Genomic DNA, 23,158 nt, shown 5'->3' with positions numbered 1-23,158 from the left:
TCTATTAATTACTAATTTTTTGTTTTTAATTTAATTTTATTATTATTTAACTTTTTTTTATTTTTTTCTATTATTTATATTTTCATGAATTATAATTATTTCACAATATTTTCAATTTAAAATGATTTATTGTTATATTAAAAACATATTTTAACATATATATATATATATATATAACACATTGATATATGTATGTTAATATAAACAATATTAGTTAATCACATTTCGTAATTTTTGGTAATCATATTCAACAATACAATATTTTATTAGTTGTTTTATTTTTGTAATGAAATCTTCAATCTTTGTTATTTTTTGTTTAATTAAACTATATTTAAGCTAAGTGTTAAGTACTATCTACTATGTATCTCTTGTTAATTATTATTTTCAAAATGTTAAATTTTAATAAATTTGTTAAAAGTATTTAATTTTAAAAAATAAATAATTTAAATATAAAAATTATCATAATTTTTTATTTGGAAAAGTGATGTTTTACTTCAGACAATATATATGTTTTTTATAAAATTAGTACTTAATTAGATTAATGGAAAGGTGTATTCATATTTATGTGTTTTTATTTAAATATTATGTTAATATGTGTTTTTAATTAAATATTATGTTAATTTGTCATTTATATATATATTAAGGTGTATAGTTTTGTTTTTCGTGTGTGTGTATATATATATATATATACAGCTTAAGTGGGCCTAATGGTTTAGAGCATGTGTTTCTTCCTAAGAGGTCACAGGTTCAAAACCAGAGGGGGGTAGAGTATGTATGCCTTCGTAGACTTAAGTAGTCAAATCGTTGCGTGGAGGTGGGTCCCTTGTCCCACAAACAAGGGGGTCTCATACACCAATTTGGTGTCTGGCTTGGCTGTGACCTTAAAAATGGATGCGCGAAGGTGGGTCCCTTGTCCCACAAACAAGGGGGTCTCATACACCAATTTGGTGTCTGGCTTGACTGTGACCTTAAAAATGGATATTATTATTATTATTATTATATATAAAATAATTGGCGAGGAGGTGGGTCCCTTGTCCCACAAACAAGGGGGTCTCATACATCAATTTGGTGTCTGGCTTGGCTGTGACCTTAAAAATGGATATTATTATTATTATTATTATATAAAAGAATTGGTAATTAGGTCGGGTTTCTGCTTGCATAACATAGAACATAGGCTTAATTCTGACCAGTATCACTATACATTTAGGTGAATCATGCACGCCCTAATATATAGTCCACAAAACGAAATAAAGAGATTTAACCTCAAACCATATACTTTAAAAATATTTCATATCACCACGATGCTAATCAAACTATTCCTAAATGCTAAATATATAATTATTATTATTATTTTTAAAACATTTTCACTCTTTTTAAAATTTAATTTTAATACTTTTTATATAAAATTTAAAGTACCTAATCACTAGAGTTAGCTTATTAAATTAAAATTAAAGACCCTAAAAATGGATATTATTATTATTATTATATATATAAAAGAATTGGTAATTAGGATTAATTATGACCAATATCACTCTACATTTAGATGAATCATGCACACCCAATGTATAGTCCACAAAACAAAATAAAGAGATTTAACCTCAAACCATATACTTTAAAAATATTTCATATCACCACGATCACTAATCAAACTACTCCTAAATGCTAAATATATAATTATTATTATTTTAAAACATTTTCACTCCTTTTAAAATTTAATTTTAATACTTTTTATATAAAATTTAAAGTACCTAATCACTAGAGTTAGCTTATTAAATTAAAATTAAAATTTACAATTTGACATTTAAATATAAATATGATTTATTTTCATTAAATTTTTAAAGTACCTAATCACTAGAGTTAGCTTATTAAATTAAAATTAAAATTTATAAATATGATTTATTTTCATTAAATTTTCATTTTGATTTATTTATTTGTTCAATATATTGAATATATATTTTTTATTATATAATTTTTTTCATTTTGATTCATTTATTTGTTCAATATAATTATATGTTTTTTTTTATTATATGATTGTTTTAAAATGGTCGGAGACAAAACTTCTTTTTTCATTATATGATTGTTTTAAAATGGTCGGAGACAAAGCTTTGTAGTTTAATTTATGACAAAGTTTTATAGTTAAAATTTTCATAAATTAAAATTAATTATGACTTTCTAAAAAATTTCTATTATATTTAAATAAAAATTTCTATTAAAAATATTAAAATTAAATTTATATTATTTTTAAATTTATTATTATAAATATATAATAATAATTTAATTATTAATATTATATTTATTTTTCAAATCATTATTTTTATATATAATAATTTTTCTAAATCCATTTTATTCCTTTATTAAAATTCAAAAATATTCATATTCGTACGGATGAAACTTGAATATTTCCATAAAATTTTAAACCTTAAAAAATTCAAATCTTTATAACAGTTAATCAATTTAAAATTAAGACAAATATTAATCAATATTTTAAAATTTTAAAATTAAAATAAATATTAATCAATATTTTAAAATTTAAATAAAATATAATTAAAAGTGAATAAATAAATATAACATTTAACAATTTAAAATTAAATCAATATTTTAAAATTAAAATAAAATATAATTTAAAGTGAATAAATGATGATGATGATGATGGTTAACGTCCACTGAGACCAAACTTTGGTCTATCGGACCTCAAGTATATATAAATAGTAAGTTTTATGAAATATAAAATTGTAAAAGAAGGTACATTGGTTTAAATTGAGGTCTATCATTAAGGAAACTAGGTCTTCCATTGAGTAAAAAAAAATGTATATTATTAACAACATTATGTTTATTAGAAGGAAATTTGTTTATAGGAGAATGTCTTATTACTATCTAGTTATGACTTGTTATTAACTGAAACATAGGAAATGGAAAAAAGAAACTATGCACAAGCTTACGTATCATGGGTAGGAGGATTTTCCTCTTAGATTTTTTGGGTGGACTCTTCCCTAGGCTTTGTATGTTGTTGTTGGCCAATTGAGGGTGAATCCTTCGTGATCACCATGGGGTCTACAAAGGTTCCCCTCGAGCATTGGGAGCCCTTTGCCTCCCCATTTTTATTTTCCTTTTCATTAGCGTGAATCACTAAGATATCAATGTCGAACACTCCTTGTAGATCACCTTAAACTTCCCTTCAAAAATGTGAATTGTGTGATGGATGTCCTCAAGCTACAGTCTAGGTGACTCTAGCGCCTGGGTAACGAACAACTTAGTCATCCTGCTAGCCACCTCATCCACAATTTGTTCTTAGGTTATACCATGTTTCTTTACTCTTAAACCACCATCTCCACTTCCTCATTGCTTTCTTGGTTGTTTCAAAACATGCCTTATAACATCCTTCCCACAACTATCATCACTTCTTCAACCTTCATTAATTTTCTTACTCCTACAACTGCCTCTTGTGGCTAAGAGCTAGTTGCAGTGGATTGTTTCCTTCTTCCTCCACCTCAATCGCCCTTTAGTTTCATTGTATCTCTTCTCCCTCAAATCCCTAGTTGCCACTAGTGCCCAATCAACCCTCTTTCCTAAAGGCTTGTAACAAGAACATAACTTAAGACTAAACATAGGATGGTCATGATCACCATCACTTAAGTAGGTTGAATTGGGTGGCTAGCCCCATGAATCCAAACCCCAATGTTTCTAATTGAAAATTCCTCCACATCAACTTTACCATCAAATCATTGTAGGTTGTGGTTTCCACCACCTCACTCCATCATTTTACCTTCCATTATTCCCATATCATCCTATCTATAGATAAAAATGTGAGGGTCGAAGGATCTTAAGCCAAATTGTTCTAAATTGTTATCCATGCCTAAGCTACGTAAAGACTTGTACCCTTGCCACATATAGTTGTAATTATTTTCGATTGAGGTAATCAATACTGAGGAATTGTGCATTGTCTTTCCCATTTCTTGCCATAACTCCCCCGTCACACCACTTGAGGTCACCCTCCTACATACTCTCCAAGGCTTCACAATTGTCCCATACCCCATACGTGTGGTGGCTCGAGCCTGACTCCTCATGTTAACAAAGAGACATCTCATCTCTAAAGAAAAATGAAAATAAATATCTACTAATATTTTGAAAATTAAATAAAATATAGCTTAAAATAAACAAATAAAGAATAAAAAAATTTACTAACTATAAATATTTAAATTATATTCGCTTACAATAATATGAGTATATTAAATTTTCGAATTTATATTACTAAAAGTAAAATTAATAATTATAAATAAACTAGCAATTGCCCCTAAAGGTGCAAAGGTACTCCAAAGGAATAGCAGATGTGGAACTTGATTATTTTGAAAAATTAAATCACTAAACATAAAAACTCTTATTTCTAATAAAATAAATATTATATGAAGATCAAGATCAATCTTCATCCAAGGACAACGACTCATTCCCCAGGTCACACAATGGGTTCTCCTGCAAGATTCCACTAGTCTCGTTGACACTACTTCAGGAATGAGGCTAATATTCACAAGAAAAGCACAAAAATTGTTGGGTTAGGAAGAGAAACCTTCTACTTCAATGATTGATTACTTGTTGATAGAAATTTGTTGTTGCAACATTTGGTTATACAAAGAGTAAGACAATTGATAGTAAAATAAGTAGGTAAATAACTAAATAGCGAACAAGCAAGGAACTTGATACATCATATTTGAATTCACTTCCAACCATATTTAGGCTACTAATGTGATAGCCTTGTATATCATAGATATTGACCTAGAGAACGAAATATGACTCAAGTGGTGAAATTAGATCATTCAACTCCAAAAAGTCTCCACCTAAATAAGTTGGAGAAAATAATGCCTCGAAATTTGATTGCTTATTAATGTCTGCTCCATCCATATAATCAACCCTGTGAACATTCCTTTTTGTATGTAATTTCTGATCAGCTGAACTTTGTTCGTGTGTATCATTTCTGATCAAAATGTTTACTTCATTAGCAAGAGTGTTGACGCCCTTCACTTCAGCAAAAGGATCATTAATTAAATCAGACCATTCATCAGCCCCAACTGGAATTTGCAGTGAATCAGAAGCAGTATGTTCATTATCTGGCTCATTAAGACATTCCAGCAAGAACTTGGAAAGATGATATTCATCCCAGGGAATGGTGTTTTCCTCTGAAGTGGAAGTAAGGGGCTTTAGCGGTGAATATGTCTCTTCTACCTCACCCTCCCTTGAAGATGGGAGTATAACATCATCATATTGTTTGTTTTCTGTCATAAATGCAGACTGATTATCTGTTGATCTTGAATCTTCTCTTGAAAGTAAACCTCCAAGTTGTTCCCAAGTTTTTGCACCAAAGCCACCTTTTAGGAATACTCGACAGAGAACCAAATGATCCATTTCCAACAAAGAAGACTCCCTAGCCTCATCATCAACAAGCATGTACTCATGCATGACCCAGCTAGTACGCTTTGCACGAGGTGTGAAAATTTGGATGCCCAGATTCCTACTACAGCAACTAATTACGTTTCTCGTATTTTTTAATTATTGAACCACATTATTTATTGTTTCCTACAGTAAACACTGAAATGAATACACTGCAACCTTCACCATTTAAATAAAATACGGAAACAAGAAACTGAACAAGAAAGAAATACACAACACATTTACACAGTTATTTTTGGACAAATGTCCCTGAAAAAACGCAATGCGGGAAAACTAGTGTAGTAGTTCTGAGGGTTTTATTATTATGCAGTAGTAATTTGTGAATACAATCTTTGGATGCCTTCCTGAAAATCTAGTTACAAAGAATATCACTAACAGAGAGATAAGTGAGGTTACCTCACACTATCACTGGAAATCCTAGTTGATCCAGCCACTGAATGAACTGTTATTCGCTGCCTCTGCACAGTCACTGCGTCAACCCAGCGTCACACCCTCTAGGGACAGCGTCACCCCTTCAGCTGATCAATTTTCTACCCAGGAATTTCTATGTTCACTTCTTGGTCTCACACCCCGGCTTCTGCAATCGATTCCTTTAGAAAAATTTTGGACTCCCTCTTGGCTTGTGCGCTGCCTATGTGTGGCTCTACATCAGCCTCTCTAGCTCTGGGTAGCCTTTGTTGGATCTCTCTCTCTCTTCCCTGTTGATTATTCTCCAACTGGGAAATATTTCCCTTCGGATACTATCCCTACCCCTCACTGCAAAAGATCACTATCGAAAATCTCTCTGGTAGCTACTCTGCTTCAGAAAATCAAACTTCTTATCTCCCCTTTGTGTGTTCTCCAAGTGCCCCTCAAGCCTATTCTTATATCTTTTTGTTGTACAACCGACGATCGAGATTAACTTCTAATCAATGGCTTAGATCATTTTGGCTTGATCCTCGTCTTCTTCTAGAAGTTACACCCACATTTTAGATTAATACCCATTAATTATTTTAATTTCCTAAGTTTAGACTTAGGGTCCCATTAAAAAAAATTAATTATTTTAATAAAACTGTCTCTGTGTGGAATTTCCCAAAACGGTTTCTGGGTATTGGAGAATGCATATGTTTAAGCCTCCCTACAAATTTTGAGACTTAGAGCACATCTTATTGTACCAGAAATCAACACTCTCTCTTAACGAGGAAAGTGCTCTAGCAATGCACCCTACTAAAGCATCACTCTGTTCTATAACATTTTCTTTTGCGCTCCTGATGTCTAACATCCTATCCACCAACTATTGCACAAATGTTGCATTTGTACTATTTCTGACCCTGCCACTATCAACACTGAATTTGTACTGTAACTCCCTCTCAATTTTGCATATGTGTTGTTGTTGGCACTTCCATTGCCAATATTGCATCTGCATTGCAACCTTCAACAATTCGTGTTGCTACTACATCAACAACGGAAAAGAATCCCAAATTACTGAACTGGTGTTTAGTATGATGCATCTCGTTGCTGGCGTTCTGACTCCTGTTAGTCTTCATGTTGACCCTTTGAAGCCTTTGCGCTATTGCTGACTCTGCTCTGTGCCATCTGCATTGCTTCCAACTCTAGCTTTGTGTTGCTCAATCTCTGGCACTCCTAGCCACTACAACTATCACTCCGGCACTCCTCTGCACCAACTGACACTGGTCCATCCTGCTACTTCTATTCTGGGCTCCCATAGCAAGGAATTGATCTAATAGGTGGGCTCCTTAAGGATCCTGCCCATCTGTAGTAATTTCAAACAACAACTCTAAATCACCCCACCTCCCTCTTGGAGATGCCTGGGTTGTCATGGCGAACTCCTCCTCCTCGATCCTCATAGTTGCAACCTTCGGATCATGCTTCTCATCTTTGTCCTTCTTCCTGGGAGGACATTGTGTTTCGTAGTGACCTAATTCACCACACCTGAAGCATTTGGTCTTCGAAACATCTTTCTTCTTCTTTCATTGCTCCTGATGTCCCTTGGATGCCATGGCTACATTGTCTTCCTCCTCCTTGGGCTTCGACCCACTGTTTCTTCTTCCGTCAAGTTTACACTTGACCAAGTATCTCCTCATCTCCTCTTTCTTAAGAGCTACCCACATTGCGTCCCAGTTTGGAAAAGTCACTCTATCCAGGATGCTTTGGATAAAGACTTGCCACTCCTCATATACTAAATTTAGGGCCAGTCTTACCATCTCAAAACCTTGAGGTGTTGACCCCACAGCTTCCAGCTGATCTCAAGTCTCCTGAAGCTTAGTGAGGAATGGATCAATACACTCCCCCTTCTGCATCTACAAAGATCTCATCTTTTGCTCTAAGTACATCTTATGTTGCTCAGAAGATCCTTGATACAACGTCGACAATTCATCCCAGATCTCTTTGGCAGTGTCTCTGCCAGCAATGTGACAAACTATATGATCCTTTACTCTGTCGAGGATCATTCTCTTTGTCTTTGCCATTTCTCCCTTGTAATTCTTGAGCAGATTTGGATCTGTGGACTCAGCTACCACGCTGTCGACATAGACCTTGAGAAAATTCTCATCCAAAAGGCATGACATCCTTGCCTTCCAGATCACATAGTTAGATGCCCCATCCATCCTATCCTGATCTCTGAGTCCACTGGCTTCCATCTCTTCCAATCGAAATGTCGAATGACCTCCTCTCTCTAGTGGCTTCTCAGCAAATAAGAATTTGAATTCCCTAGCTAGGAATTCTCTGAGGAAGAAATTCCCTCAAGTGTCTCTCTTCTTCCTTCTGACGTCTTTCTGCCGAGCAACTGCTTGCAGAAAACTGTGTCACGCCAGAAACCCCTCTTCACTGAAGATTTTTCTGCGTTTCTCCCTTCGCCACTGACAAATCTCAATATGGAAATCCTACCTCTCTATCGACTCACTCAAAGAGAGATTTACCACGAAAAATATAGCCCTCCTGGCCTAAACTATGCAATCCCTCTAGGGATTCGAATTTTTGCTTCTGCAGGAATTTCAAACTCCCTTTCTCCCTTGGCGCTGGTCTCTTCTGACACTTCTCTCTTATTTCACATGCAGCTTTGATACCATGTGAAAATTTGGATGCCCAAATTCCTACTGTAGCAACTGATTATGTTTCTCCTATTTGTTAATTATTGAACCAAATTATTTATTGTTTTCTACAATAAGCACTTAAATGAATACATTGTAGCCTTCGCCATTCAAATAAAATATGGAAATAAAAAATTTGAACAAGAAATAAATACACAACACATATACACTGTTATTTTTGGACAAATGTCCCCGAAAAAACCCAATGCGGGAAAACTGGTGCAACAGTTTTGAGGGTTTTATCATTATGCAGTAGTAATTTCTGAATACAATGTCTCGATGCATTCCTTGCAATCCAGTTATAGAGAATATCATTGACATAGAGATAAGTGAGGTTACCTCAGACTATCACTGGAAATACTGGCTGATCTAGCTTCTGAATGAACTACCCCTAGCTACCTCTACGTAGTCACTGCGTCAGCCCAGCATCACACCCTCTAGGGACAGCGTCACCCCTTCAACTAATTGATTTGCTGCCCAGGAATTTCGATTTGCAGCTACCGATCTCACACCCCGGCTTCTGGCTTCTGCAGATGATTCCTTCAGCAAATTTTCGGATTCCCTCTTGGCTTTTGCGCTGCCTCTATGTCACCCTATGTGGATATGTGTCAGCCTCTCTGGCTCTGTGAATCCTCTGCTGGATCTCTCTCTCTCTCTCTTCTCTGCTGAGTATTCTCCAACTGGGAAATATTTCCCTTCAGATACTATCCCTGCCCCTAACTGCAAAAGATCACTATCGAAAATCTCTCCGGCAGCTGTTCTGATTCAGAAAATCAAACTTATGATCTCCCCTTTGTGTGTTCTTCAAGTGCCCATCAAGCCTCTTCTTATATATTTCTATTGGACAACCAATGACCCAAATTAACTTCTAATCAATCGCTTAGAACATTTTGGCTTGATCCTCATCTTGTTCTAGAAGTTACACCCACAGTTTAGATTAATACCCATTAATTATTTTAATTTCCTAAGTTTAGACTTATAGTCCCATTAAAAATAATTAATTATTTTAATAAAACTGTCTCCGGGTGTAATTTCCCAAAACAGTTTATGGGTATTGGAGAATGCATGTGTCTAATCCTCCCTACAAATTTTGATACTTAGTGCACATCTGATGCTACCAGAAATCAACACGAGGTGAGTGCCCTCTGTGGAATACCAAAGTCCTCTTCATCCCAACAATCACCCCTCTTGACATAACTGGGCATTCTTTACCAGTGGTTTTCCAGTACCCACCTTCAGTAGCCTAGTTCTTTCGTGATCCATTATGGTATTTCTTCCTATCCCCCTCCATAAAGAAAACTCATTGTCAATCCCTGCCCTAGAAGCATTCCCTTGTTGCTAAGTCGGATGGCTCGTACTTGTAGAGATCAATATCTGTAATTTCATTCAAGTAAACGGTTTTTGAGTTTGACTTTTACTTCCATTTCGAGTTAGAAACTTCCTTCTAAGATAATTGCAGATGAACTCTTTGTCCATTGGATGAAATCGAAAGCCTGAAAGTAAGCAGTTCAAGTCACTCATGAATGTCCAGACTTGTGATATGTTGTGAACTGAATGCAGAGTTGTGCTTCTTGAAGGGTCAAGGATTTTTAGTTCATGTTCAACCCCACAGCTTTCCTTGTTGTTTCCTCCTTTCACAAAATGACTTCAAAGTCAAATAAAAATACCCGAAAATGTCTCTACATATTCACCATGCCTACCAAAGGATCGAAACAAAACATAATTGCACTCAGTGAATGCTTTTCCACGTGGTCAAAAATTATTGGATGGAGAAGGACGAAACTCTTGTTATTGGTTGAATTTGCCTAGCTAAATCCATCATAGGAACACCTTCAGTAGTACTATAATTATAAATAAATTAAAATTATTATCATTATAATGTAAAAAACAAACAAACAAATTTCACATTAATACAATAAAAATATCATAATAATTTCAATTTAAAACTATTCATAACACATAGCACCAATGATCAACGTATTTAGCCATGTACAAAGAATATAAAAAACCACGGGTTTTGTTTATCATCTAACTCAAGGTAAAATAATAATAATTATTAAATAATCAAATACAATGAAGATTGATCAGTGTAAATAAGACTATGTGTGGGCTATTCATTTTTATTTTATTAATAAGATTAAGGTTAAGTTTTTTTAAATGTTATATGGGTGCTAGGTAGGTCATTCATTTTTATTTTATCATAAAATTAGGGTTAATTTTTTTTAAATGTTATATGGGTGGTAGCTGTGGGAGGGATTATTCGTCACCTGGATGAAAAGATAAATCAACCTTATCTTGGATGTTTGGGAAAATATCAAATAATTAGGTTAAATCCTATGCTCTTTGCTAGGGATTGACACTAGCAATTGAGCAAGGAATTCAATGTTTGACAATCTTGAGGGATTCTCAAATAGCCTTATAAAATTTCAGAAAAGATTTGTTGGATTTTCAAATAGTCTTATAAAATTTAAGAAAAGCTTTGCTTCCAAAAAATATATACCTGAAAGACATAATAAAAAAATGTAAAAAAACTTCTATAAAAAATAGAAAATTATGAAATCTACATCCTTAAGTAGCACAATCATCTAGCAAGCTTGTTCTAAAATAAAGGAGTTTGGTTTCCTATAGGAGTATTAAGGGGGAAACCCTTTGAGAAACTATGTACAATCCCATGAAAACAAAAAATAATTTAAAGGAGATTCTCCCCAAGTAAGAGAGGGCCAAACGGAAAGTTGCAACATCTCTCCCATGCACCCATGCATGTATTCCCCCTCTTGAAAAACTTGGTTTCCATTCTAATTTCTCTAAAAAATCACTCCAGCACGTAATGGATATGATAAATCAAGTTGGCACGGTGAGGAGGTACAACCCCATGAAGTTATGTTGACCCTTAAGCACGATTAAGGAAACCATGATGGAATTTGATAGGGTGCTCGCTATAGGAGGGAATGCTCAATACCGCTCCACAGTAGCAGAGTTCGTATGGAGGAAGTGAAAAAATCATTCTAAGATATGACCTTTCAGTGGAAGATGCCCTCAAGATCATTAAAGTGATGAGATAGATTCCCATTCGGGTGTGATTTGTTTGGCCTATGCTCTAGTCGCTACGAGAGATTTCTTTGTTTGGGAAAAAAGCATATCATTTTGCAAATTTTACAATTAGTTTATGAGTCTCCTTGCATGTTAATCCCAATTTGTTTTGTCTAAATTGTAGTAGTGATGAGCACTTAGTATTTAGAGGAAGTCAAGGTGTAAATAATTGCCACCAATGGTGCCCTATGTTTAGTCATTTGGTGGACAGGGACAGTTGTTTCTAGTCTTGATTGGTAGCCCAGTTGATTGAAGCCCCTCTAGCAAAGTCATTGGTCCCCTGTCATGAGGTGCGGGTTCAATTATGCTTGGGTCCATTAAGGTTAGGTCCCAACAATTGGGTTGACTTGGCGTGAGGCTCTTTTAGGTGGGCCTTCCTACGGGTGTTGAAAGGAAAAAAAAAAAATTCTTAGAATACTTCTTAAGGAAAGAAAATATACCCTTTGAATCTGATGGTCCCGAGATCCTTCAAATTGCTAGGAGGATGTTTCTTAGAGGTCAACAACGCCCCTTTGGATAACTTTCATCTACATAGTATTATCTCTAGCATGGTGTGGTTTCAATGGTAATTCATGTCTCCTCTTTTTGTATTTGGAAGCCTTATGATTCTTTCTGCTTCTGTAGAGAGACAAATTTACACAGGATTTAAATCTTGGCCCCCAATGGCTAATTCAAAAGACACAACAAATAAAATTCTCTGAGAAAGAGTAAATCAACTTCAAGAGGAAATTTACTCTCTGGAAATGAATCACAACAAATGTGTCTCAAGCATAATGACAATAATGGATATCTTATTAGAACAAAGATGCATCATTTGGAGAAATGAGGACAAGTTGGTCTTATTTCATCAACAAGTAGAAAATATCTAGTTCCAAGTGCATAGAGGTCCATATCAACTAGCTCATTCTATAATAGATCAACCAACAATTGCTCAACAAGTTCCAAATTCGACTGCCATAGAATCATCTCACTAGGAAGCAGTCTAGGAACAAGATAGCCCTTATTTCTATAATTCATGAATGTATCTCTATAAAAGTTGTTTAATTCTACAATTTTTTTTGGTGTATATTATTTATAGTCATAGTCAAATATCTAGGAAAAAACTTGCAAATTTTGGGGATAAGGGTCCTTAAATAAATCATGGTCTCAAAAACACTATCTTGCTGAAATACAAAAAAAAAATCGGACTCTTCTCATGTAACAAATGTACTTCTTATGCATATTTGAATTAATAGAAATGATATTCTTGTTCTTATTAAAAAAATATATTTAAATGTTGTTGTTGTTGTTGTTGTTGTTGTTTTTTTTTTTTTACTTTACTTTTAAAGATGTATCCTTTATGGTAGGCAGGAAGGGGGGGAGGTTCTCTATAACCCATATGGGAAAATTGAACAAGGTAATTATTGGGATTGGGCATATAACCAACAATCAGGATGAGATGCATAGCTTACTGCAGGGATTGTTCCTATCCAAGGCTATGAAAGTTTTTGATATTGTTGTTCTGGGGGATTCACTAATTGTCAGGCCAGGAGTAACTCAACAAATAACTTGCATTTTCATTAAGATAGGATATGACTATATACAAGGAGAGGGAGACTATTGGGTTTCATCTCCCAATGTCTCTTCATCTTCCAACTTCTCTTATTTTTCTATTTACAATATTTACATAGGACTCTAAGCATAATTATGAATCTTTCATATGTTTCCTTTCCAAGCGCTTTGGTGAAGATGTCTGCAATCTTCTCATTTGTGGAACAATGTCGTAGGTGGATTGTTTTGGCCTCAACATGATGTTGAATCAAATGGTATTTCGTATTGATATGCTTCGTTCTATCATGGAATTTTGGGTTCTTGACCAACTTTATTGCAGAAGTGTTGTCAATTAAAAAAGGAGTTGAATGCACTTGTTTCTCCTTCAAATCTTCTAGAATTTTCCTGAGCCACACAATTTCCTTTGTCTCTTCAGTTGTTGCCACATATTTCGCCTCAGTTTTGGATCTGCTAGAACTGATTGTTTATGTGATCTATAGGAGACAGCTCCTAGTCCAAGACTCATAACATAACCTAAATTAGATACCTCGTTTTCTTTATCACCATCAAAATCTAAATCAGCGTATCCAATCAAGTTGAATCATCCACCTATGTATACTTGAGTCCAAAGTCTTGAGTTCCCTTCAAGTACTTTAGAACTCTTTTTGCAGCAAACCAATGTCCCTCACAAGGATTTTGGATAAACCTAGAGAGGATTCCAATAGCAAATGAAATGTTTGGTCTGCTAGTAGTCAGGTAGATTAGAATTCCTACAAGCTTTCTATACTTCATTGCATCCTCAAATTGTTTTCCTTCAGTGGATGTGAGATTTAAGTTCTATTTCATTGGAGTAGTCAAAGGATTTCACTCAGCCATGCCAAAACTATTCAACATATCTCCAATGTACTTCTTTTGAGAGAGGAATATAAACTTTGGATGTTGGGTTACTTCAATACCAAGCTAGTAGTGAACATAGCCCAAATATGTCATTTCGAAACCTTTCCTCAATTCCTTATTTATGGATGCAATGTATTTTTCATTGTTCCCTATCATCAAAAGATAATCTACATACACCATAAGATATACAATTGTTTTGCCAACTTTCTTGACAAACAAATTTGCATCATCAAGATCATAATGTTTGAAATTAAGTTTTAGAAGATGCTCAATTAACTTCTCGTACCAGGCTTGTGATTCTTGCATGAGGCCATAAAAGGATTTTACAAGCTTGCATACGTTATGTGCATGTCCCTTCACAACAAATCCTTCTAGTTGGGACATAAAACCGTTCTCTTTCATATATCCATTCAAGAAAGCAGTTTTTACATACATTTGATGGACTTTCCAATCATTCTGAGCTACCAAGGCAAAGAGTGTGTGGATGGTAGCCCATTTTGTTGTGGGGGAAAAAGTCTCCTCTTAATCTACCCCTTCCTTCTATGCAAAATATTTTTCCACAAACCTGACTTTGTGCTTGTCAAGTTAGCCATTTGCTTTATACTTGTTCTTGAAGACCCTCTTGCAACCTGTTGGTTTGGTTCCCAATGGAGGATCAACCAGCTTCTAGGTGTCATTCTTTATCAAAGCATCATATTTTTTTAGCATCACTTCTTTCCATTCATCATTAGAAGCAACTTCTTTGAAGGAAGTTGGTTTGAAATATGTTGACAAATTCAATTCACAATCATAAGAAACATCCATATCAACCGGTGAATCAAGATTTTCTACATCGCCTCCATTTTGTCTTTTTGAGCTTCTTGTTCCTATCTTTCCAACCTCATCAGGATGAACACTTTCAAGTGTCTTTGTCAACCATTTTGGAGGACTTTTCTAAGATGGCCCAGGTTATTCAGTGGACTGAGTTGGGGCTGAATCAAGATTTAGTCTCTCAATTCTTTTAATCACATCACTAAAAGTGTCATCATTGTCAGGAGCTTCATGCAGGGGAGAGAGTGCTTCAAAAGAATATTGTTTGTTGTGCTCTAGAATGAGTTCAAATTTTCAATGTGCGCTAGAATGAGAATCATGAAAATATTGCTTGTTGTTATTTCCTAAGATACAAGCATAACATTGCTTAAGTTTCCTAGGAATTTAGGCAAACCAGTAAGACCATTTTTCTTCAACAAAGGGAGGTTTTCATAGTTCAAGTGTCCAAATCTAGCATCCCATAAAAGACTTTATGGAAATGTACGTTCATCATTTTGAGACTTGTATGAACATTTTTTTGCATGAGTAGAGGTTCCTTGTAGCTTCATAAGTCTTACTTCTTCTATCCCGGTCATGACAAATGAGTGGTCCGATGCTTTTATGACCTCAACTTTTCCCTCAAATATATGAATGGAGTGCCCTTGTTGGTAGATGTGGACCAAGGAAAGCAAGTTTCTCCTCAACTCCAGGAGGTATAAAAAATCATGTATAAGAAAGTCTAGAAGCCCAGGAAATTTGAGCCTAATGGTGCCAAGCCCTGATGGCTTGAGTTTTGACTTGTCTGCAAAATATACTGCTCCATCAACATTATCAGTGAATTCTTCAAAGAAATCTCTTCTGAAAGTCATGTGGAAAGTTTCTCATGAATCAAGCAACCAAGCATCTTTCCATGAATCAAGTGAAACATTGAATAAGTCTTCAGTTACTCCAATGTTGCAATGTCCCACAACACAATCAGTGGATATAGGTGCTTTACCTTTCCCTTTGTTAGGTATTTTACCTTTTCCTTCATCTCTTTCCTGCTCGATTTTGTCCCAAGGAAACTTACATGTGGAAGCATCATGTCCATATCTATTACATCGTATGTAATGAAGATTAGACCTTTCTCTTTGGAAATGTTTGCCCCCCTTGCCTCTAAAATTATTTCTTCCTCTTCGGCCACCTCTTCCTCTAGAAGCATCTTGTGCGTGATTCTTCTCTTTTTGTGCAAGGCACACAACTTATTTAGTAGATTGAGGAGTTGTATTCTTCCCAAAATCCTTCTCTCTCTCAGCAAACTTCTTCTCAAGGGAGTCAAAGGTAATCTCCTTAAGTTTTCCACTTGTTTGCAATGACTCAAGATAATGTGAATAGGTGGGATATAGTTCCCTAACATACACTATGAGAGGAATATCTATTTCAACACCATGGAATTTTATGTCATGCATAATGGATCTTACTTCTGATGCTAAGGAAAGAGGGTAATCATTTTTATATTCAAGATTAAACAACTTAATCATCAATTGAACAAATTCAAGTTCAGAGTGTGAGTCGTATAGTTCCTTCGACTTCAGTAAGGCTTCAAAGGCACATTTGAAAATGGTTAAATATGATGACTCGCCTCTTTATTTATAGATGTTGCAATCAAGGCATAGGCCTTGTTGTTCTTGTTTTCCAAAATGGCAAGCTCCTTGTCTAAAGTGGGTTTTTCAGGTGCATTGTCTCCTTCTCCTTCACAAACCCCTTTCCACAACTCATTAAAAATTAAGGTGTGTTTTATCTTCTAGGACCACTCATGATAGTTCTCTTTTCCATAAATAACTACACCCACAATGGATATGAATGAATGCATAATACAGTATAATATAACCTCAAAATTACAGTGGTTGAAACAAAAAATTAATATATTTATAATAAAATTAAATGGCTATATCTTCAAAATTTTATTAATATACCTCCATAATTTATATGACATACCAACCATTCATGCTTTCGACTTTATATATATATATATATATATATATATATATATATATATATATATAGATATATATTTCCTCAAATATAACAAACTATTTTTAAAAAACTCATATATAATATACCATGACCTCCTTTTAAAAAACTCATATATAATATACCACACCCACCTTTTGAAAAAAACTCATATATAATATACCACGAACATCTTTTTAAAAAACTCATATATGATATGGCAGAACATTTTCAACATGCCAAATAGAATGTCTTATGGTGTATTATATATCAAGGCCTTTTAAAAGAACCAACACGCATAGCACATAAAGGCAAGTGATATTCATCGCATGGTCTTCGGGAAACAACATACCTTAACCATTCTAAGCATTCAATTTTGGCACTTGGAATTTTACACTTCGAATGCACAGTTCAGGCCATGGCCTTCCATTGTGGTCTTCCAACAAATACAACGAACAATCATCGACCATGAGACAACGAATAGATCATTTCTACATTATCGTAGTGACCTAATTCACCGCACCTGAAGCATTTGGTCTTCAAAACATCTTTCTTCTTCTTTCATTGCTCCTGATGTCCCTTGGATGCGAGGGCTACATTGTCTTCCTCCTCCTTGGGCTTCGACCCTCTGTTTCTTCTTCCGTAAAGTTTACACTTGACCAAGTATCTCCTCATCTCCTCTTGCTTAAGAGCTACCCACATTTCGTCCCAGTTTGGCAAAGTCGCTCTATCCAGGATGCTTTGGACAAAGACTTGCCACTACTCATATACTAAATTTAGGGCTAGTCTTACCATCTCGAAACCTTGAGGTGTTGACCCCATATCTTTCAACTCATCTCGGGTCTCTTGAAGCTTAGTGAGGAATGTATCAATACGCTCCCCCTTCTGCATCTACAAAGATCTCATCTTCTGCTTTAAGCACATCTTACGTTGCTCAGAAGATCCTTGATACAACGTCGACAATTCATCCCAGATCTCCTTGGCAGTGTCTCTGCCAGCAATGTGACAGACTATATGATCCTTTACTCTGTCAAGGATCATTCTCTTTGTCTTCGCCATTTCTCCCTTGTACTTCTTGAGCGGATTTAGATCTGTGGACTCAGCTACCACGCTACCAACGTAGACTTTGAGAAAATGCTCACCCAAAAGGCATGACATCCTTGCCTTCCAGATCACATAGTTAGATGCCCCATCCATCCTATCCTGACCTATGAGTCCACTGGCTGCCATCTCTTCCAATTGAAATGTTGAATGACCTCCTCTCTCTGGTTGCTTCTCATCAAATAAGAATTTGAATTCCCTAGCTAGGAATTCTCTGAGGAAGAAATTACCTCAAGTGTCTCTCTTCTTCCTTCTAACATCTTTCTGCCCAGCAACTGCTTGTAGAAAACTACGTCAAAAACCCCTCTTCGCTGAAGTTTTTTCTATGTTTCTCCCTTTGCCACTGACAAATCTCGATCTGGAAATCCTACCTCTTTGTCGACTCACTCAAAGAGAGATTTACCACAGAAAATCTAGCCCTCTTGGCCTAAACTATGCAACCCCTCTAGGGATTCGAATTTTTGCTTCTGTGGGAATTTTTAACTCCCTTTCTCCCTTAGCACTGGTTTCTTGTGACACTTCTCTCTTATTTCACCCGTAGCTCTAATACCATGTGAAAATTTGGATGCCCAAATTCCTACTGTAGCAACTGATTATGTTTCTCTTATTTTTTAATTACTGAACCAAATTATTTATTATTTTCTACAATAAGCACTAAAATGAATACATTGTAGCCTTCACCATTTAAATAAAATACGGAAATAATAAATTGAACAAGAAATAAATACACAACACATCTACATTGTTATTTTTGGACAAATGTCCCCGAAAAAACCCAATGCGGGAAAACTGGTGCAACAATTTTGAGGGCTTTATTATCATGCAGTAGTAATTTCTGAATACAATATCTGGATGCATTCCCTGCAATCCAGTTATAGAGAATATCATTGAAATAGAGATAAGTGAGGCTACCTCAGACTATCACTGGAAACACTGGTTGATCTAGCCACTGAATGAACTGCCCTTAGCTGCCTCTGCGTAGTCACTTTGTCAGCCCAGCATCACACCCTCTAGGGACAGTGTCACTCCTTCAACTGATTGATTTGTAGCTACCAATCTCACACCCCGGCTTCTAGCTTCTGGAATCGATTCCTTCAGCAAATTTTTGGATTCCCTCTTGGTTTCTACGCTACCTCTGTGTCGCCTTTTGTGGCTATGTGTCAGCCTCTCTGGCTCTGTGCAACCTTTACTGGATCTCTCTCTCTCTCTTCTCTACTGAGTATTCTCTGATTGGGAAATATTTCCCTTCGGATACTATCCTTGCCCCTAACTGCAAAAGATCACTATCGAAAATCTCTCCGACAGCTACTCTACTTCAGAAAATCAAACTTATGATCTCCCCTTTGTGTGTTCTTCAAGTGCCCCTCAAGCCTCTTCTTATATATTTCTATTGGATAACCAATGACCCAGATTAACTTCTAATCAATGGCTTATATCATTTTGGCTTGATCCTCGTCTTGTTCTAGAAGTTACACCCACAGTTTAGATTAATACCCATTAATTAATTTAATTTCCTAAGTTAGACTTAGGGTCCCATTAAAAATTATTAATTATTTTAATAAAACTGTCTCCGGGTGTAGTTCCCCAGAACGATTTATGGGTATTGGATAATGCATGTGTCTAATCCTCCCTACAAATTTTGATACTTAGAGCATATCTGATGCTACCAGAAATCAACACGAGGTGAGTGCCCTCTGTGGAATACCAAAGTCTTCTTCATCCCAACAATCACCCCTCTCGACATAACCAGGCGTTCTTTACCAGTGGTTTTCCAGTACCCACCTTCTGTAGCCTAGTTCTTATGTGATCCATTATGCTATTTCTTCCTATTCCCCTCCATAAAGAAAACCCACTGTCAATCCCCGCCCTAGAAGCATTCCCTTGTCGCTAAGTCGGATGGCTCGTAGTTGTAGAGATCAATATCTGTAATTTCATCCAAGTAAACAGTTTATGACTTTGACTTTGACTTCCATTTCGAGTTAGAAACTTCCTTCTAAGATAATTGCAGACGAACTCTTTGTCCGTTGGATGAAATCGAAAGCCTGAAAGTAAGCAGTTCAAGTCACCCATGAATGTCCAAACTTGTGATATGTTGTGAACTGAATGCAAAGTTGCGCTTCTTAAAGGGTCAAGGGTTTTTAGTTCATGTTCAACCTCGCCGCTTTCCTTGTTTTTGCCTACTTTCACAAAATGACTGCAAAGTCAAATAAAAATACACGGAAACGTCGTTACATATTCACCGTGCCTACCAAAGGATCGAAACAAAACATAATTGTGCTCAATGAATGCTTTTCCACGTGGTCAAAAATTGTTGGACGGAGGAGGACGAAACCTTTGTTATTGGTTGAATCTGCCTAGCCAAATCCATCATAGGAACACCTTCAGTAGTATTATAATTATAAATAAATTAAAATTATTATCATTATAATGTAAAAAACAAATAAACAAATTGCACATTAATACAATAAAAATATCATGATAATTTCAATTATTGAAACTATTAGTAATACATAGCACCAATGATCAACGTATTTAGCCATGTACAAAGAATATAAAAAACCACGGGTATTGTTTATCATCCAATTCAAGGTAAAATAATAATAATAATTAAGTTACACACAAGATAATCAAATACAATGAAGATTGATCAGTGTAAATAAGACTATGTGTGGGTCATTCGTTTTTATTTTATTAATAAGATTAAGGTTAAGTTTTTTTAAATGTTATATGGGTGGTAGGTAGGTCATTCATTTTTATTTTATTGTTAAAATTAGGGTTATTTTTTTTTAAATGTTATATGGGTGGTAGGTGTGGGAGGGGTTATTCTTCACCTGGATGAAAAGATAAATCAACCTTACCTTGGATGTTTGGGAAAAGATCAAATAATTAGGTTAAAGCCTATGCTCTTTACTAGGGATTGACACTATCAATTGAGCAAGGAATTCAATGTTTGACAATCTTGGGGGATTCTCAAATAGCCTTATAAAATTTAAGAAAAGGTTTGTTGGATTTTCAAGTAATCTTATAAAATTTAAGAAAAGCTTTGCTTCCAAAAAATATATACCTGAAAGACACAATAAAAAAATGTAAAAAAAATTCTATAAAAAAATAGAAAATTATGAAATCTACATCCTCAAGTAGCACAATCATCTAGAAGCTTGTTGTAAAATAAAGGATTTGGGTTTCCTATAGGAGGATTAAGGGGGAAACTCTTTGTGAAACTATGTACAATCCCATGAAAACAAAAAATAATTTAAAGGAGATTCTCCCCAAGTAAGAGAGGGCCAAACAACAATTTGCAACCTCTCTCCCATGCACCCATGCATGTATTCCCCCTCTTGAAAAACTTGGTTCCCATTCTAATATCTCTAAGAATTCACTCCAGCACGTAATGGATATGATGAATCAAGTTGGCATGGTGAGGAGGTACAACCCCATGACGCTATGTTGACCCTTAAGCACAATTAAGTAAACCATGATGGAATTTGATAAGGTGCTCGCTATAGGAGGGCATGCTCAATACCGCTCCACAGTAGCAGAATTTGTATGGAGGAAGTGAAAAAATCATTCTAAGACATGCCCTGTCAGTGGAAGATGCCCTCAAGATCATTAAAGTGATGAGATAGATTCCTATTCGAGTGTGATTTGTTTGGCCTATGCTCTAGTCACTACAATAGATTTCTTGGTTTGGGAAAAAAGCATATCATTTTGCAAATTTTACAATTAGTTTATGAGTCTCCTTGCATGGTAATGCCAATTTATTTTGTCCAAATTGTAGTAGTGATGAGAATTTAGTATTTAGAGGAAGTCAAGGTGTAAATAATTGCCACCAGTGGTGCCCTATGTTTAGTCATTTGGTGGACAGGGACAACTGTTTCTAGTCCTGATTGGTAGTCCAGTTGATTGAATCCCCTCCAGCAAAGTCATTGGTCCTCTATCATGAGGTGCAGGTTCAATTATCCTTGGGTCCATTAGGGTCAGTTCCCAACAGTTGGGTTGACTAGGCATGAGGCTCTTTTAGGTGGGCCTTCCTACGGGTGTTGAAAGGAAAAAAAAAAAGTTCTTAGAATACTTCTTAAGGAAATAAAATATACCCTTTGAATCTAATGGGCCTGAGATCCTTCAAATTGTTAGGAAGATGTTTCTTAGAGGTCAATGACGCCCCTTTGGATAACTTTCATCTACATAGTATTATCTCTAGCATGGCGTGGTTTCAATGGTAATTCATGTCTCCTCTTTTTGTATTTGGAAGCCTTATGATTCTTCCTGCTTCTGTAGAGAGACAAATTTACACGGGATTTAAATCTTGGCCCCCAATGACTAATTCAAAAGACACAACAAATAATTCAGCTGAGTCTATCATCATTCATAGGGTTTTCATTATCATGTCAGTGTCTAATGAGTCATTTTACATCTTGTTCATGCTTCAGTTGCACCTAGGCAAGGTCATTTCCCTCTCCTAGGGTTTTGAAGGCAATTTCTCTTGGGCGGTCAAATCATTGGCAAAACTTGTATCCTGATGTTCATACACCTTCCCCTATCCTTAAAGTACCTTATCAAATGCTTCCCATCACTGAGATCCCCAAAATCCTCATTTTTGCACAAACCCTAGTTTCTAGCTACAACCTGGCAATTTTCTAGGTTTGGCCTATGTTTTGCCCTTTTGGACCCCTTCCCCTCGCTCAATCTCTGAGATTCCACTTTCCCCTACTTCCTAACATCCCTCCACACTCCCAAAAATTTCCCCAAGAATTTAGAAGCCCCCTATCCCCTTCATTTCGCTCCATTTCGACAAAATTCCTTGTTTCACACATCGGGGCAAGTTTCACTCAAATTATGTTTCAGAGCAATAAAAGATTAATTTTGAAAAACTGAGAGAGGTTTTTGTCCACAACATGCCAAAGAAGAAAAACCTCCTTCACTTTTTTCTCAGGTGTCATGGTCTTAGAGAAATGTCAAAATTACAATCGCTGGATCCAAGGAGGTTGGCCAAGGCACAAAAAAGGAGAAAGAGGTCCGATCCCCTCCATATCTTGGCCGAGGCTTCACTGAAGGACCAAGGCACTAAATAGCCCAGCCACAGCACAAATCCCAAGAAATTTTGAAAATTTTGGGTCAATTTGATTTTTCAGGCAATTTACAGGTTTTTGTCCATTAACGGGTCTCACCCCCCGCGCGACCCTTCATCCCGGCAACTCCATTTTGCAAAAACTCAGCATTTCCAGATTTTT

At 35.6% G+C, this 23,158-nt stretch overlaps 1 pseudogene; it reads right to left on the bottom strand.

The window, feature by feature from the left end:
- Positions 1-4,767: 4,767 nt before the first annotated feature.
- On the bottom strand, positions 4,768-19,997 carry LOC149237558 (NAC domain-containing protein 72-like; annotated as a pseudogene).
- Between the last annotated feature and the right edge of the window lie 3,161 nt (positions 19,998-23,158).

Source organism: Pinus tabuliformis, chromosome 8, assembly GCF_031772625.1.
Source record: "Pinus tabuliformis cultivar Carrire ecotype Pingquan chromosome 8, CPIR1, whole genome shotgun sequence".
Taxonomy (NCBI): Eukaryota; Viridiplantae; Streptophyta; class Pinopsida; order Pinales; family Pinaceae; genus Pinus; species Pinus tabuliformis.
This window is presented reverse-complemented; position numbering and strand designations above follow the sequence as displayed.